Source organism: Mustelus asterias, chromosome 14, assembly GCF_964213995.1.
Source record: "Mustelus asterias chromosome 14, sMusAst1.hap1.1, whole genome shotgun sequence".
Lineage (NCBI taxonomy): Eukaryota > Metazoa > Chordata > Chondrichthyes > Carcharhiniformes > Triakidae > Mustelus > Mustelus asterias.
In genome coordinates this window covers 100,484,113-100,499,022 of record NC_135814.1, presented here as the reverse complement: position 1 = coordinate 100,499,022, position 14,910 = coordinate 100,484,113, and the positions used below count along the sequence as shown (strand labels likewise).

At 46.6% G+C, this 14,910-nt stretch overlaps 1 protein-coding gene across 2 annotated transcripts in view; it reads left to right on the top strand.

Moving 5' to 3' along the window:
• The window catches only part of asb18 (ankyrin repeat and SOCS box containing 18), a 50,273-nt gene that overhangs the window by 16,251 nt on the left and 19,112 nt on the right, over nt 1–14,910 (top strand). The window lies entirely within an intron of this gene.

Below are 14,910 nucleotides of genomic sequence, written 5' to 3'. Positions count from 1 at the left end.
GTGGATGTTGATTGGGAGAGGATGTTCGAGGGTAAGTCCGCGTCTGGCATGTGGGAGTCTTTTAAGGAACTATTGATAAGGCTGCAGGATAGGCATGTGCCTGTAAAAAGGAAAGATAGGAAAGGTAGGATTCGAGAGCCGTGGATAACCAGGGAAATTGAGGATCTGATTAAAATGAAAAGGGAGGCGTACGTTAAGTCCAGGCAACTGAAAACAGATGGAGCTCTGGAGGAATACAGAGAGAGTAGGAAAGATCTCAAACGGGGAGTTAGAAGGGCAAAAAGAGGGCACGAGATGTTCTTGGCAGGCAGGATTAAGGAGAATCCTAAGGCATTCTATTCATACGTTAGGAACAAAAGAGTTGTCAGGGAGAAAATCGGACCTCTCAGGGACAAAGGAGGGGAATTATGCTTAGAACCCAAGGGAATAGGGGAGATCCTAAATGAATACTTTGCATCGGTATTCACGAAGGAGAGGGTCGTGTTAACCGGGAGTGTCTCGGAGGGAGGTGTTGACCCGTTAGAGAAAATCTCCATTACGAGAGAGGAAGTGTTAGGTTTTTTAGGGAACATTAAAACTGACAAAGCCCCAGGGCCTGATGGCATCTATCCTCGACTGCTCAGGGAGACGAGAGAGGAAATTGCTGGGCCTCTGACGGAAATCTTTGTCGCTTCTTTGGACACGGGTGAGGTCCCTGAGGATTGGAGGATAGCGAATGTGGTCCCGTTGTTTAAGAAGGGTAGCAGGGATAACCCAGGAAATTATAGGCCGGTGAGCTTGACGTCCGTGGTAGGGAAGTTGTTGGAGAGGATTCTTAGAGACAGGATGTATGTGCATTTAGAACGGAACAATCTCATTAGTGACAGACAGCATGGTTTTGTAAGAGGGAGGTCGTGCCTTACAAATTTGGTGGAGTTTTTTGAGGAAGTGACAAAAACGGTTGATGAAGGAAGGGCCGTGGATGTCGTCTATATGGATTTCAGTAAGGCATTTGACAAAGTCCCACATGGCAGGTTGGTTAAGAAGGTTAAGGCTCATGGGATACAAGGAGAAGTGGCTCGATGGGTGGAGAACTGGCTTGGCCATAGGAGACAGAGGGTAGTGGTCGAAGGGTCTTTTTCCGGCTGGAGGTCTGTGACCAGTGGTGTTCCGCAGGGCTCTGTACTGGGACCTCTGCTATTTGTGATATATATAAATGATTTAGAAGAAGGTGTAACTGGTGTAATCAGCAAGTTTGCGGATGACACAAAGATGGCTGGAATTGCGGATAGCGAAGAGCATTGTCGGGCAATACAGCAGGATATAGATAGGCTGGAAAATTGGGCGGAGAGGTGGCAGATGGAATTTAATCCGGATAAATGCGAAGTGATGCATTTTGGAAGAAATAATGTAGGGAGGAGTTATGCAATAAATGGCAGAGTCATCAGGAGTATAGAAACACAGAGGGACCTAGGTGTGCAAGTCCACAAATCCTTGAAGGTGGCAACACAGGTGGAGAAGGTGGTGAAGAAGGCATATGGTATGCTTGCCTTTATAGGACGGGGTATAGAGTATAAAAGCTGGAGTCTGATGATGCAGCTGTATAGAACGCTGGTTAGGCCGCATTTGGAGTACTGCGTCCAGTTCTGGTCGCCGCACTACCAGAAGGACGTGGAGGCATTGGAGAGAGTGCAGAGAAGGTTTACCAGGATGTTGCCTGGTATGGAGGGTCTTAGCTATGAGGAGAGATTGGGTAGACTGGGGTTGTTCTCCTTGGAAAGACGGAGAATGAGGGGAGATCTAATAGAGGTATACAAGATTATGAAGGGTATAGATAGGGTGAACAGTGGGAAGCTTTTTCCCAGGTCGGAGGTGACGATCACGAGGGGTCACGGGCTCAAGCTGAGAGGGGCGAAGTATAACTCAGACATCAGAGGGACGTTTTTTTTACACAGAGGGTGGTGGGGGCCTGGAATGCGCTGCCAAGTAGGGTGGTGGAGGCAGGCACGCTGACATCGTTTAAGACTTACCTGGATAGTCACATGAGCAGCCTGGGAATGGAGGGATACAAACGATTGGTCTAGTTGGACCAAGGAGCGGCACAGGCTTGGAGGGCCGAAGGGCCTGTTTCCTGTGCTGTACTGTTCTTTGTTCTTTGTTCTTTGAAGGACAAGTCACTGAATGTGGTCAAGAAAGAAATAGATTTCTAGACTCTAAAGATGTCAGGGAGTGTGGGGAGAAACAGAGGATCAGCCATGATCAGATTGAATGGTGGAACAGGCTCGTAGGGCCGAATAGCCTACCCCTGCTCCTATTTTCCTATGTTTCTATGTAATGTATTCATTCATCACTGTTTGCTGCTGCTTCAAAAGACTTCCATTCACATCCACAAAGGGGGAAAGATTAAAAGAGATGTGAGACCAAGTTTTTTTACATGCAAGGTGCTAAGTGCCTGGAATGAGCTGCCAGAGGAGGTGTTAGAAACAGATACAATATCAATATTCAAGAAGCTTCTTGACAGATACATGAATAGGCCGGGAATAGAGGGATACGGACCGCGTAGAGGCAAAAGATCTTTAGTTTAGCAAGGCGTCATGTGTCAGCGCAGGCTTGGTGGGCCAAAGGGCTTGTTCCTGTGCTGTTCTTTGTTCTTCTTTGAAAATATAAAATCCAATATGCCGCTATTCGCACCTTCTTTAGTCTTTAACACTGCCATTAACACTCTCTCTGTCTTCTGCCTCTGGAGTCAATCTCTCCTGGCTCCACCTATCCCTGACCTATTTTGCTCTACCTACTTCAACAGGTTAAAATCCATCACATTTCTCCCTCTCTTTAGCTCTGAAGAAGACTCGTGTGGTCTCAAAACATTAACTCTGTTTCTCTCTCCACAGATGCTGCCAGACCTGCTGAGATTTTCCAACACTTTCTGTTTTTATTTTGTATTATATATAATAAATGATATAAAATCCTACCAGTCTACAGAGAGGCGCAATACTCTCAATGATATCCTATTGATCAAATACTATCAGTCAAAAACTATTGATCAATCTTTCACCTGCTGTAGGAAGGATGTTATTAAACTGGAAAGGGCGCAAAAAAGATTTGCAAGAATGTTACTGGGACTGGAAGGTTTGAATTATAAGGAGAGGCAGGATAAGCTGAGACTTTTTTCCCTGGAACGTAGGAGGATGAGGGGGTGACCTTACAGAGATTTTTAAAATCATGAGGGGCATAGATAAGGTGAAGAGCCAAGGTCTTTTCCCCCAGGATCGGGGAATTCAAAACTAGAGGGCGTAGGTTTAAGGTGAGAGGGGAAAGATTTAAAGGGGACCTGAGGGGCAACTTTTTCACACAGAGGATGGTGCGGGTATGGAATGAGCTGCCAGAGGAGGCAGGACATGGGCGTCGCTGGCTGGCCAGCATTTATTGCTCATCCCTAATTGCCCGAGGGCAGTTGAGAGTCAACTACATTGCTGTGGCTCTGGAGTCACATGTAGGCCAGACCGGGTAAGGACGGCAGATTTCCTTCCCGAAAGGACATTAGTGAACCAGATGGGTTTTTCCAACAATCGGCAATGGTTTCATGGTCATCCGTAGATTCTTAATTCCAGATATTTTTTATTGAATTCAAATTCCATCATTTGGCATGGTGGGATTCGAACCCGGGGCCCCAGAACATTAACCAACAAAATATTATTTTGATACAAGTTGAAGGGAGATAGAAAGGTGGGGTGAGGGAGCCAAGTTCCACTGTGTCAACGGCTATCAATTTTTAAAAAATGAATACGTGGGAGACAAGACCATAAGATATAGGAGCCATTCAGCCCATCGAGCTACTCTGTCATTCAATCATGGCGACTATATTTCTCAACCACATTCTCCCCCTTTACCCCGTAAACTTTGATTCCCTTGCCAATCAAGAATTTATCTCTGCCTTGAATCCACTCAATGACCCAGCCTCCTGTGGGCATCGCTGGCTAGCCAGCATTTATTGCCCATCCCTAGTTGCCCAAGAGCAGTTGAGAGTCAACCACATTGCTGTGGCTCTGGAGTCACATCTAGGCCAGACTGGATAAGGACGGCAGATTTCCTTCCCTAAAGGACATTAGTGAACTAGATGGGTTTTTCCGATAATTGACAATGGTTTCAGTAGATTCTCAATTCCAGATTTTTTTTATTGAATTCAAATTCCATCATATGGCGTGGCGGGATTTGAACCCGGGTCTCCAGAGCATTAAGTTTCTGGATTGATAATCTAGCGATAATACCACTAGGCCATCACCTTCTCACCAATTACAACATTGAAAAGACATTTGGACAGGTACATGGATAGGAAAGGTTTAGGCAGATAAATGTAAAAAGTTTATTTATTAGTGTCACAGGTAGGCTTACATTAACACCGCAATGAAGTTACTGTGAAAATACCCTAGTCGCCACACTCTGGTGCCTGTTCGGGTACACCGAGGGAGAATTTAGCACAGCCAATACACCTAACCAGCACGTCTTTTGGACTGTGGGAGGAAACTTGAGCACCCAGAGGAAACCCATGCAGACACGGGGAGAACGTACAAACTCCACACAGACAGAGACCCAAGCCGGGAATTGAATCCAGGTCCCTGGCACTGTGAGGCAACAGTGCCAACCACTGTGCCACCATGGGCCAAACGCAGGCAAATAGGATGAGTTCAGTTTGGAAACCTGGTCGGCACGGATGAGTTGGGCTGAAGGGCCTGTTCCCGTGCTGTATATCTCTGTGGCTCTGTGGATGGGATTTTCTGGCCGCGCTCGCCCCCAGACTGGAAAATCCCACCCGAGGTCAGCAGACCTTTGCATGGCCCGTGTCCTGCCCACTACAATCCCCGGGGCAGGCGGGACAGGAAAATTCCACCCTCTAAGTCCAAAGATGTGCGGGTTAGGTTGATTGGCCATGCTAAAAATTGTCCTTAGTGTCCTGAGATGCGTAGGTTAGAGGGATTAGTGGGTCAATATGTAGGGATATGAGAGTGGGGCCTGGGTGGGATTGTGGTCGGTGCAGACTCGATGGGCCGAATGGCCTCTTTCTGTACTGTAGGGTTTCTATGATTTCTATGATTCTATGATTCTAACTCTATGTGGATAAAGATATAGAAAACGTAACAAGGTAAGATTTACGGGCAGGAGTAGGCCATTCAGCCCTTCGAATCACACTTGTGCCTATAACACTCAAATCATGGATAAATGTTTCAGAGTAAATAAAGAAATATAGATCCGTGGGGACAATATTCTTTCACATATGAGGTATCTCCAGTAATACTTCATTAAGTATTAACAGAAGGACAGCGATGTGGGGAGGTGATGGCCTACTGGTATTATTGCCCGACTATTAATCTAGAAACTCAGCAATGTTCTGGGGACCTGGGTTCGAATCCCACCACGGCAGATGGTGATATTCAATTTTAAAAATGCCTGGAATTAAGAATCTACTGATGACCATGAAACCATTGTCGATTGTCGGAAAAACCCATCTGGTTCACTAATGTCCTTTAGGGAAGGAAATCTGCCATTCTTACCCTGTCTGGCCTACATGAGACTCCAGAGCCACAGCAATGTGGTTGACTCTCAATTGCCCTCGGGCAACTAGGGCTGGGCAATAAATGCTGTCCAACCAGTGACGCCCAGGTCCCATGAACGAATGAAAAAAACAGAATCAAGTTATACAGCAATTCTGTTTCACAATGATCAGTTATTACTCAATCAGTATTGACTTCAAACAACAATGTGTCTATTTTGCAGCTTTAGCCCAGTGCAACTGCCCAAGGTGCTTCACAGGAGCACTTATCAAAATAAATTTGGCATCAAACCGTTTTGATGGGCCAAAGGGCCTTTTTCTGTGCTGTAGACTTCTGTGACTCACGTTTATAGGGAGTGGGACAGATGAGGCAGGTTTTATAGAGCATCTTACAGAAGGAGAGAGAACTGGTGATTTTTGATTGGATTTATTACTTTCACATGTATTAGTTTGCAGTGAAAAGTATTGTTTCTTGCACACTATATAGACAAAGCATACTGTTCACAGAGTACATAGAGGAGAAGGAAAGGAGAGAGTGCAGAATGTAGTGTTACATTCATAGCTAGGGTGTAGAGAAAGATCAACTTAATGCAAGGTAGATCCATTCAAAAGTCTGACAGCGCAGGGAAGAAGCTGTTCTTGAGTTGATTGGTATGTGACGTCAGATTTTTGTATCTTTTTCCCAATGGAAGAAGGTGGAAGAGAGAATATCCCGTGTGCGTGGGGTCCTTGATTATGCTGGCTGCTTTTCCGAGGCAGCGGGAAGTGTAAACAGAGTCAATGGATGGGAGGCTGGTTTAATTTGATTTGATTTATTATTGTCACATGTATTAGTATACAGTGAAAAGTATTGTTTCTTACGCACTATACAGACAAACGTACTGTTCATAGAGAAGGAAAGGAGAAAGTGCAGAATGTTACAGTCATAGCTAGGGTGTAGAGAAAGATCAACTTAATGAGAGGTAGTTCCATTCAAAAGTCTGATGACAGCAGGGAAGAAGCTGTTCTTGAGTCAGTTGATACGTGACGTCAGACTTTTGTATCTTTTTCCTGATGGGAGAAGGTGGAAGAGAGAATATCCGGCGTGCGTGGTGTCCTTAATTATGCTGGCTGCTTTTCCGAGGCAGCGGAAGTGTAGACAGAGTCAATGGATAGGAGGCTGGTTTGCGTGACGGATTGGGTTACATTCACGACCCTTTGTAGTTTCTTGTGGTCTTGGTCGGAGCAGGAGCCATACCAAGCTGTGATACAACCAGAAAGAATGCTTTCTATGGTGCATCTGTAAAAGTTGGTGAGAGTTGTAGCGGACATGCTAAATTTTCTTGTCTACTGAGAAAGTAGAGGCGTTGGTGGGGTTGGGGAGGGGAGATGTTTATGCATGGAATTCCAGAGCTTAAGGTCTAGGCAGCTAAAGGCACTTCCATCAACAGCAGAGGGATGGAAACCAGGAATGTGCAAACAGAAAGCAGAATTGGAGGAGCGCAGTGATGCCAGAGGGTGTTGGATCTGGAGGAGATTACAGAGATATGGAGGGGTGAGGCCATTGAAGGACGGATTTGAAACTAAGCTCAAATGAAGACATTGGTCTGGCGTCGAGCATAGGTCAGAGGTCATGGGTGAACGGGATTTAGCATGAGTTAGGGTATGGGCAGTAGAGTTTTGAATGATTGGGGGTGCATGGGGGGAATAACCATAAGGCAGGATTTTTCACCCCCAAATTCCTGCCCCCATCCCCACACCCCCTACACACACCCTCTTCACCACCAGCCCACCCCCCATCCACCCCCACCGCCCCCCCCCCCCCCCCCCGCCCCCAGCCCCCCGCTCAGCCCCCGGAGGATTTGACCCATCATTGGCCAGCAGCAGGATCCTCTAGCTCCTGGCACAAGTCCAAATCCTAAGAACAAAGAACAGCACAGGAAACAGGCCCTTCGGCCGTCCAAGCCTGTGCCGCTCCTTGGTCCAACTAGACCAATCGTTTGTATCCCTCCATTCCCAAGCTGCTCATGTGACTATCCAGGTAAGTCTTGAACGATGTCAGCGTGTCTGCCTCCACCACCCTACTTGACTCCAGTGGTTCTTCTTCATCTATTCCGCTAGTTACATTCTCAAAAAAATACCAGAGGGATTTCCCCTTGTTCACACCCTCTGCCACGGGGAGGGGGGGAGGGGGGGGCGGGGGGGGGGGGGGGGGGGGGAAATCCCGCCGGCAGGAAAGGCCAGAAAATCCCGCCCTCAATCTGTAATCCCTGTAATCAGTTACCGTGTCATTCATTGCTGCACTAATGATAAGACTGAAGGCCTATTTTACCCTCTACACGGGGACAAATACTTCAGCTGTGACCAACAGAAAAGTTTAAAGTTTATTTATTAGTGTCACAAGCAGGCTTACATTAACGCTGCAATGAAGTTACTATGAAATACATGGGAATCGAACCCAGGTCCCTGGCGCTGTGAGGCAGCAGTGCCAACCACTGTGCCACTGTGTTGCCCGGATACTGCTGGAGTTGTAAGATTTTGGTAAACCTCTTAAGGTCTTATTGACTGCCGGACACGCGCTCACCAATAATCCAAACAGGAATGGCTATGATTCCATTAAGTGAACCTTGGTGCAGTGTGTTCGTTACATACCAACCGCATTCCCATCTTTGCTTCTAGTTTGCTGGATCATTAGGTGCTTGCAAAGTATGAAATGGGCTTGTTAATGCACTGCAACTGGCAATTGTTCTCAAACTCCCATCAGTGCATTCTTATCACACACAAAGAACAGATATTGCACAACCGACGGCACTTCCATTTTGACAGGGAGCCATGAAAAATGGAATAATTCCTCAGAGGTCGCTGTCCCCTCACCAGATTCCCTTTATTTACCATCTCATTTCCACTTGTACAATCATAGAATCCCTACAGTGCAGAAGGAGGCCATTCAGCCCATCGAGGGCCTCAATCAGGGAGCTCATCCTCCAGCAGGCCCACCTCGTGGGCCCTGTTGAGGCCATTACAAAAGACAAAGTTAGCACCAACTGAGGAAAATGATGACAATATTTTGCAACCCTCCCCCACCACCACTGATCTAAGAACAGCACCAGGGACCCGGGTTTGATTCCCGGTTCGGATCACTGTCAGTGCGGAGTTTGCACATTCTCCCCGTGTCTTCATGGGTTTCCAGGCTTTAACTCATAGAATCCCTCCAATGCAGAACAAGGCCATTCGGCCCATCGAGCCTGAACTGACCACAATCCCACCCAGGCCCTATTCCCGTAACCCCATTTATTTACCCTGCTAGCCTCCCTGACACTAAGGGGCAATTTAGACATGGCCAATCCACCTAACCCGCACATCTTTGGACTGCGGGAGGAAACCAGAGCACCTGGAGGAAACCAACGCAGACACGGGGAGAATGTGCAAACTCCAGACAGACAGTGATTCAAGGCCGGAATTGAACCTGGGTCCTTGGCGCTGTGAGGCAGCAGTGCTAACCACTGTACCACCGTGTCACCCACTCTTAGGAGTGCTTCAGGCACAACATCAGAATCTGAAGTGTCAGTAGCCCTGACACTCCTCATTATTATATATGTATATATATATATATATACAGGTAAGGCTCCCTAATTGGACAGGTAATCATTACCTCAATCAGGGAGCTCATACTCCATCAGGCCCACCTCCTGGGCCTTGTTGAGATAATTCCAAAAGACAAAGTTAGCAGCAACTGAGGAAAATGATGACAATATTTTGCCCCTCTACCCCGCCACCACTGAGTAAATAACCTTTGAGCAGGCTTTAACTGCGACGCCTCTCAGCAGTTGCTTGGTTCGCTGGCTTGGATATTATATCTCAACTTACGCTATTCAAAAGTGTTGAAGACAGCTGCAGAAGGTGAGGATCATCGAGAAAACAAGGGCTGAATGATTATTAGCAAACTCACTCTTCCTTTAGGTCAATGCTTGGAAACCATTCTTTTTGACCTGAAAAGCCTTTTTATTTCAGACTATTGCAAATATTCAAACCAAAATGAATGCTGAATGTCCCTGGGAGAATGTGCCTCTCTAATAACTAAAATACAGACACTGAATTTATCTATCAATGAAAAGGAATCAGAGGATAGAATCACAGAACCCGACAGTGCAGAAAAGGCCATTTGGCCCATCTAATCTGCACCGACTCCATGACAGGGTATTTTACCCAGCTCCTGCACTATCCGCAAAACCCTACACATTTAGCATGGCCAATCCCCCTAACCTGCAGATCTTTGGACACTAAGGGGTAACTTAGCATGGCCAATCCATGGTTTCCTCCCACAGTCTGAAAGACGTGCTGGTTTGGTGCATTGGCCGTGCTACATTCTCCCTCAGTGTACCCGAACAGGCACCGGAGTGTGATGACTAGGGATTTTCACAGTAACTTCATTGCAATGTTAATGTAAGCCTACTTGCAGAAACATAGAAACATAGAAGATAGGAGCAGGAGGAGGCCATTCGGCCCTTCGAGCTTGCTCCCCCATTCATTACGATCATGGCTGATCGTCCAACTCAATAGCCTAATCCTGCTTTCTCCCCATAACCTTTGATCCCGTTCACCCCAAGTACTATAGAAACATAGAAGATGTGACAATAATAATTTTTTATAAACCTAACCTGCATACCTTTGGACCTTAATGGTCAATCCACCTAACCTGCACATCATTGGACTGTGGGAGGAAACCAGGGCACTCAGAGGAAACCCACGCAGACACGGGGAGAACGTGCAAACTTCACACAGACAGCGACCCGAGGCCAGAATCAAGCCCGGGTCCCTGGCACTGTGAGGTGGCAGTGCTAACCACTGTGCCACCCATAACCTGAGTCGGTACAGGAATTGAACCCACATTGTCGGTGTCCCTCCGCATCACTAACCAGCTGTCCAGCCAACTGAGCTAAAACGACCCACATTATTTTCAAGTTTCCAGGGTTTGTAGGTCTCCCCCCTGTACCTTTGGATGTACGCTCACCACACATCTCAAATGTTGAACAGAACATCAATTATCTCGCTGGCGATCCCGGGGATGCGGGGAAAGCGCGAGGTGGGGTTGGGGGAGGTGGGGGACCCAGCAAAGTGTCAATGCTGACTCCAAACACAAGTGACTGCTGAGGCTGTCGAAGTTCCACTGGAATGCTGTAGAGGGCGGTACAGAGCAGGAGTGTCATGGAGTTAGAGACAGCATTAAGAAGAATCAAAACACAGATCAGACGCAAATAGGATATAAAAAGGTGGCATTCAAAATCGTCCCTTATTCTCAGTTAAGTCCAGATCTGTGTTACATCACCATTATATATATCACTGATCCTTGTCTCTCGTTTATTTACATTTTTTTAAATGACCCATTTTATCAAGACATAATTTACACATTTCATAGAATCCCTACAGTGCAGAAGGAGGCCATTCAGCCCATCAAAACTATAGCAATCCCACCCTATCCCTGTATTTACCCTGCTAATCCCCCTGACTCTAAGGAGCAATTTAGCATGGCTAATCAACTTAACCTGCATACCTTTGGACACTAAAGGACAATTTAGCATGGCCAGTCCACCTAATCTGCATACCTTTGGACACTAAGGGACAATTTAGCATGGCCAATCCACCTAACCTGAACACCTTTGGGCACTAAGGGGTAATTTAGCATGGCCAATCCACCTAACCTGCACATCTTTGGAGTGTGGGAGGAAACTGGAGCACCCAAAGGAAACCCACGCAGAGACTGGGGGAACGTGCAAACTCCACACATTCAACCAAGGCTGTCCTGCACTTTGGAAGTTCTTCATTGGTTGTGAAGCATCGTGTGACATCCTGGGGTCATGAAAGGCGCTACAGAAATGCATGTTTACTCCTTCCTTCAGTCGCACACTTTACTGACTTTTAGGGTTGCCAACTCTCCAGGATCTGTCTGGAGTCTCCAGAAATTGAAGATGATTCTCCAGGACACTGCTGCGTCTGTCCCTGGAGCAAAACCGTCAAGATATTAAAAAAAGATTGGGTGTATTTGTCACTATCTTTGAAGATTTCCATCTACAAGATTTTAAGACAGGTTTAAAAATGTGGGAATCAAGGCTGTTTGACTGACAGTGAAGCATCATCCAATTAGGTAATGAGTGTGCTTTCCAGTTGGTGTGGGAAGACAATGTCTCACAAGGATGGATGTGTTGGCCGACTAATGGCTGGAGCGTGGTTGGGGCGGTGCGGGGGGGGGGGGGGGGGGGGGGGGCGGGGTGGGGGGGGAGGGGTCATGTGATGAAACCTCCAGGAAAATAAATATAACCACAGCTGACAACCCCACTGAAGCCCAAGTTAGCAGGCGAAGGGACCTGGCCTAACCACTTCCACTCACCCCTGGCCCCTTAGCTCAACAACAGAGGCAGGCCAAAGCCTGAGGCCTACTCCTGATCCAGGCAATATCCCACTCTGAGGAGAATCCCAGTCCAAATGGAATCAAGATCGTCATTCATAGAATCATAGAATCCTACGCTGCAGTGCAGAAGGAGGCCATTCGGCCCATCAAGTCTGCACCGACCACAATCCCACCCAGGCCCTATCCCCATAACCCCATGCATTCACCTTAGCTAGTCCCCCTGACACTAAGGGGCAATTTAGCATGGCCAATCCAACTAACCCGCACATCTTTGGAGTGTGGGAGGAAACTAGAGCACCCGGAGAAAACCCACGCAGACACGGGGAGAACGTGTAAAAAGAAATTCAAACAGAATTCCAAAACAAATACTCAATCGGAATGGAACTTCAATTGCTATTTTTCAGAAGCATGGCACATTTGCAGGATACCTCACGTTTACAATAGGAGCATTAAAATACTGCTCATCACAATTCACTTCATTGTCAGAATGAATATCAAACATCACTTGACAATGAGCCACAGACACTGTTAGGGCAGGTGGTCGAAGGTTTGCTCAGGGAGGTAGGGTTTAAGGAGGAGAGAGATTGAGGAATGAATTTCCAGACCAGAGGCCGAGGCAGCTGAAGCTGGGGCCATCTATAGTGAGGGAGACACACTTGACACTAGAATTGGAGGACCAATTGGAGTGGAGAAAGGGGTTTAAGAGGTATATTGGCCCTTGTAGTGAGAGGATTTGAGTACAAAGAACAAAGAAAATTACAGCACAGGAACAGGCCCTTCAGCCCTCCAAGCCTGCACAGACCATGCTGCCCGACTTAACTAAAACCCCCTACCCTTCCGGGAACCATATCCCTTATTTCCATCCTATGCATGTATTTGTCAAAACGCCCCTTAAAAGTCACTATCGTATCTGCTTCCACTACCTTCCCCGGCAGCGAGTTCCAGGCACCCACCACCCACTGTGTGAAAAACTTGTCTCGTATAGAGATAGGGATCTTTTGCTGCAATTGTACAGGGCATTGGTGAGGCCAACCTGGAGTATTGTGTGCAGTTTTGGTGTCCTTATCTGAGGAAGGATGCTTTTGCTGTGGACGAAGTACAGCCAAGGTTTACCAGGCTGATTCCTGGGATGGCTGGTCTGTCATATGAGGAGAGACAAGTCAGTTAGGATTATATTCACTGGAGTTTAGAAGAGCAAGAGGGGATCTCATAGAAACTTATAAAATTCTAACAGGATTAGACAGGGTAGGCTCAGAAAGAATGTTCCCGATGATGGGGAAGTCCAGAACTAGGGGGTCATAGTTTGAGGATAAGGGATAAACCTTTTAGAACTGAGGTGAGGAGAAATTTCTTCACCCAGAGGGTGGTGAATGTGTGGAATTCACTCCCACAGAAAGTAGTTGAGGCCAAAACGTTGTGTGATTTCAAGAAGAAATTAGATATCGCTCCTGGGGCTAAAGGGATCAAGGATAATGATTTGATTTGATTTGATTTATTATTGTCACATGTATTAGCATACAGTGAAAGGTATTGTTTCTTCTGTGCTATACAGACAAAGCATACTGTTCATCGAGAAGGAAAGGAGAGGGCGCAGAATGTAGTATTACAGTCATAGCTAGGGTGTAGAGAAAGATCAACTTATGCGAGGTAGGTCCATTCAAAAGTCTGACGGCAGCAGGAAAGAAGCTGTTCTTGAGTCGGTTGATATGTGACCTCAGACTTTTGTATCTTTTTTCTGACGGAAGAAGGTGGAAGAGAGAATGGGGGGGAGGGGGGAATCAGGATATTGAATTCGATGACCAGCCACGATCAAAATGAATGGTGGAGCAGGCTCGAAGGGCCGAATGGCCTCCTCCTGCTTCTAATTTCTATGTTTCTGGAAGGAATTGTCAAAAAGGAATTGTGGCAATTTTATTGTCACTCTCTGATAGGGAAGGTAAATGCTCAGTATATATCTTGTTAACATCTCCCATTGTAAATATACATCCAGGCTACAGCTCACACCATAACACAATTTGCTGTTTAGCACAGAGGCTGTTGTAGTGTTAAATTGCAACGCAATTAATTTACTTAAAATTGGCGAGTGCCCCAAGGGCTCTGTATCATAATAATTAAACAGTGTTCATGCTAATGAACTGGAGGATTATTCGAGGCAGACACTTACACTAATCCTGGTGTGTTTAATTACTAGGACTGCTCAACATCCCGGCTGTATGAGAAGAATAAGCTGATTGTCCCATTCACAAAACTAACTGAACCAAGTGCACCTGTTTAAGTGGGTGGCACGGTGGCACAGTGGTTAGCACTGCTGCCTCACAGCGCCCGGGTTCAATTCCGGCCTCGGGTCACTGTCTGTGTGGAGTTTGCACACTCTCCCCGTATCTGCGTGGGTTTCCTCCGGGTGTTCCGTTTTCCCTCCCACAGTCCAAAATACTTTTTTTTTAAACTTAAAGTTTATTTACTAGTGTCACAAGTAGGCTTACATTAATGCCGCAATGAAGTTACTGTGAAAATCCCCTGGTTGCCACACTCTGACACCTGCTCGGTACACCAAGGGAGAATTTAGCCCGGCCAATGCAACTAACCAGCACATCTTTCGGACTGTGGGAGGAAACCGGAGCACCCGGAGGAAACCCACGCAGACACGGGGAGAATGTGCAAACTCCACACAGACAGTGACCCAAGCCGGGAATCGAACTCGGGTCCCTGGCGCTGTGAGGCAGCAGTGCTAACCACTGTGCCACTGGCTTGTTCACTAATCGTGACCCCATGAATAAGATTAAATCCATTTAATACACGCCGAATATTTCATAACCAGTTATAGAAAATGCTTCATCATTGATATATTAATAGAACTGTTATCAACTTCAAATGGCAAAGACAAAATAAATTGTTTTGTTTTGGACACAGAGGGAGCGCACGGCTCTCACAGTCAATGTTGTGAGCAATCAGCACCCACCTCACCTCACTCACCCTCGCTTGACATGCAAATCACTTC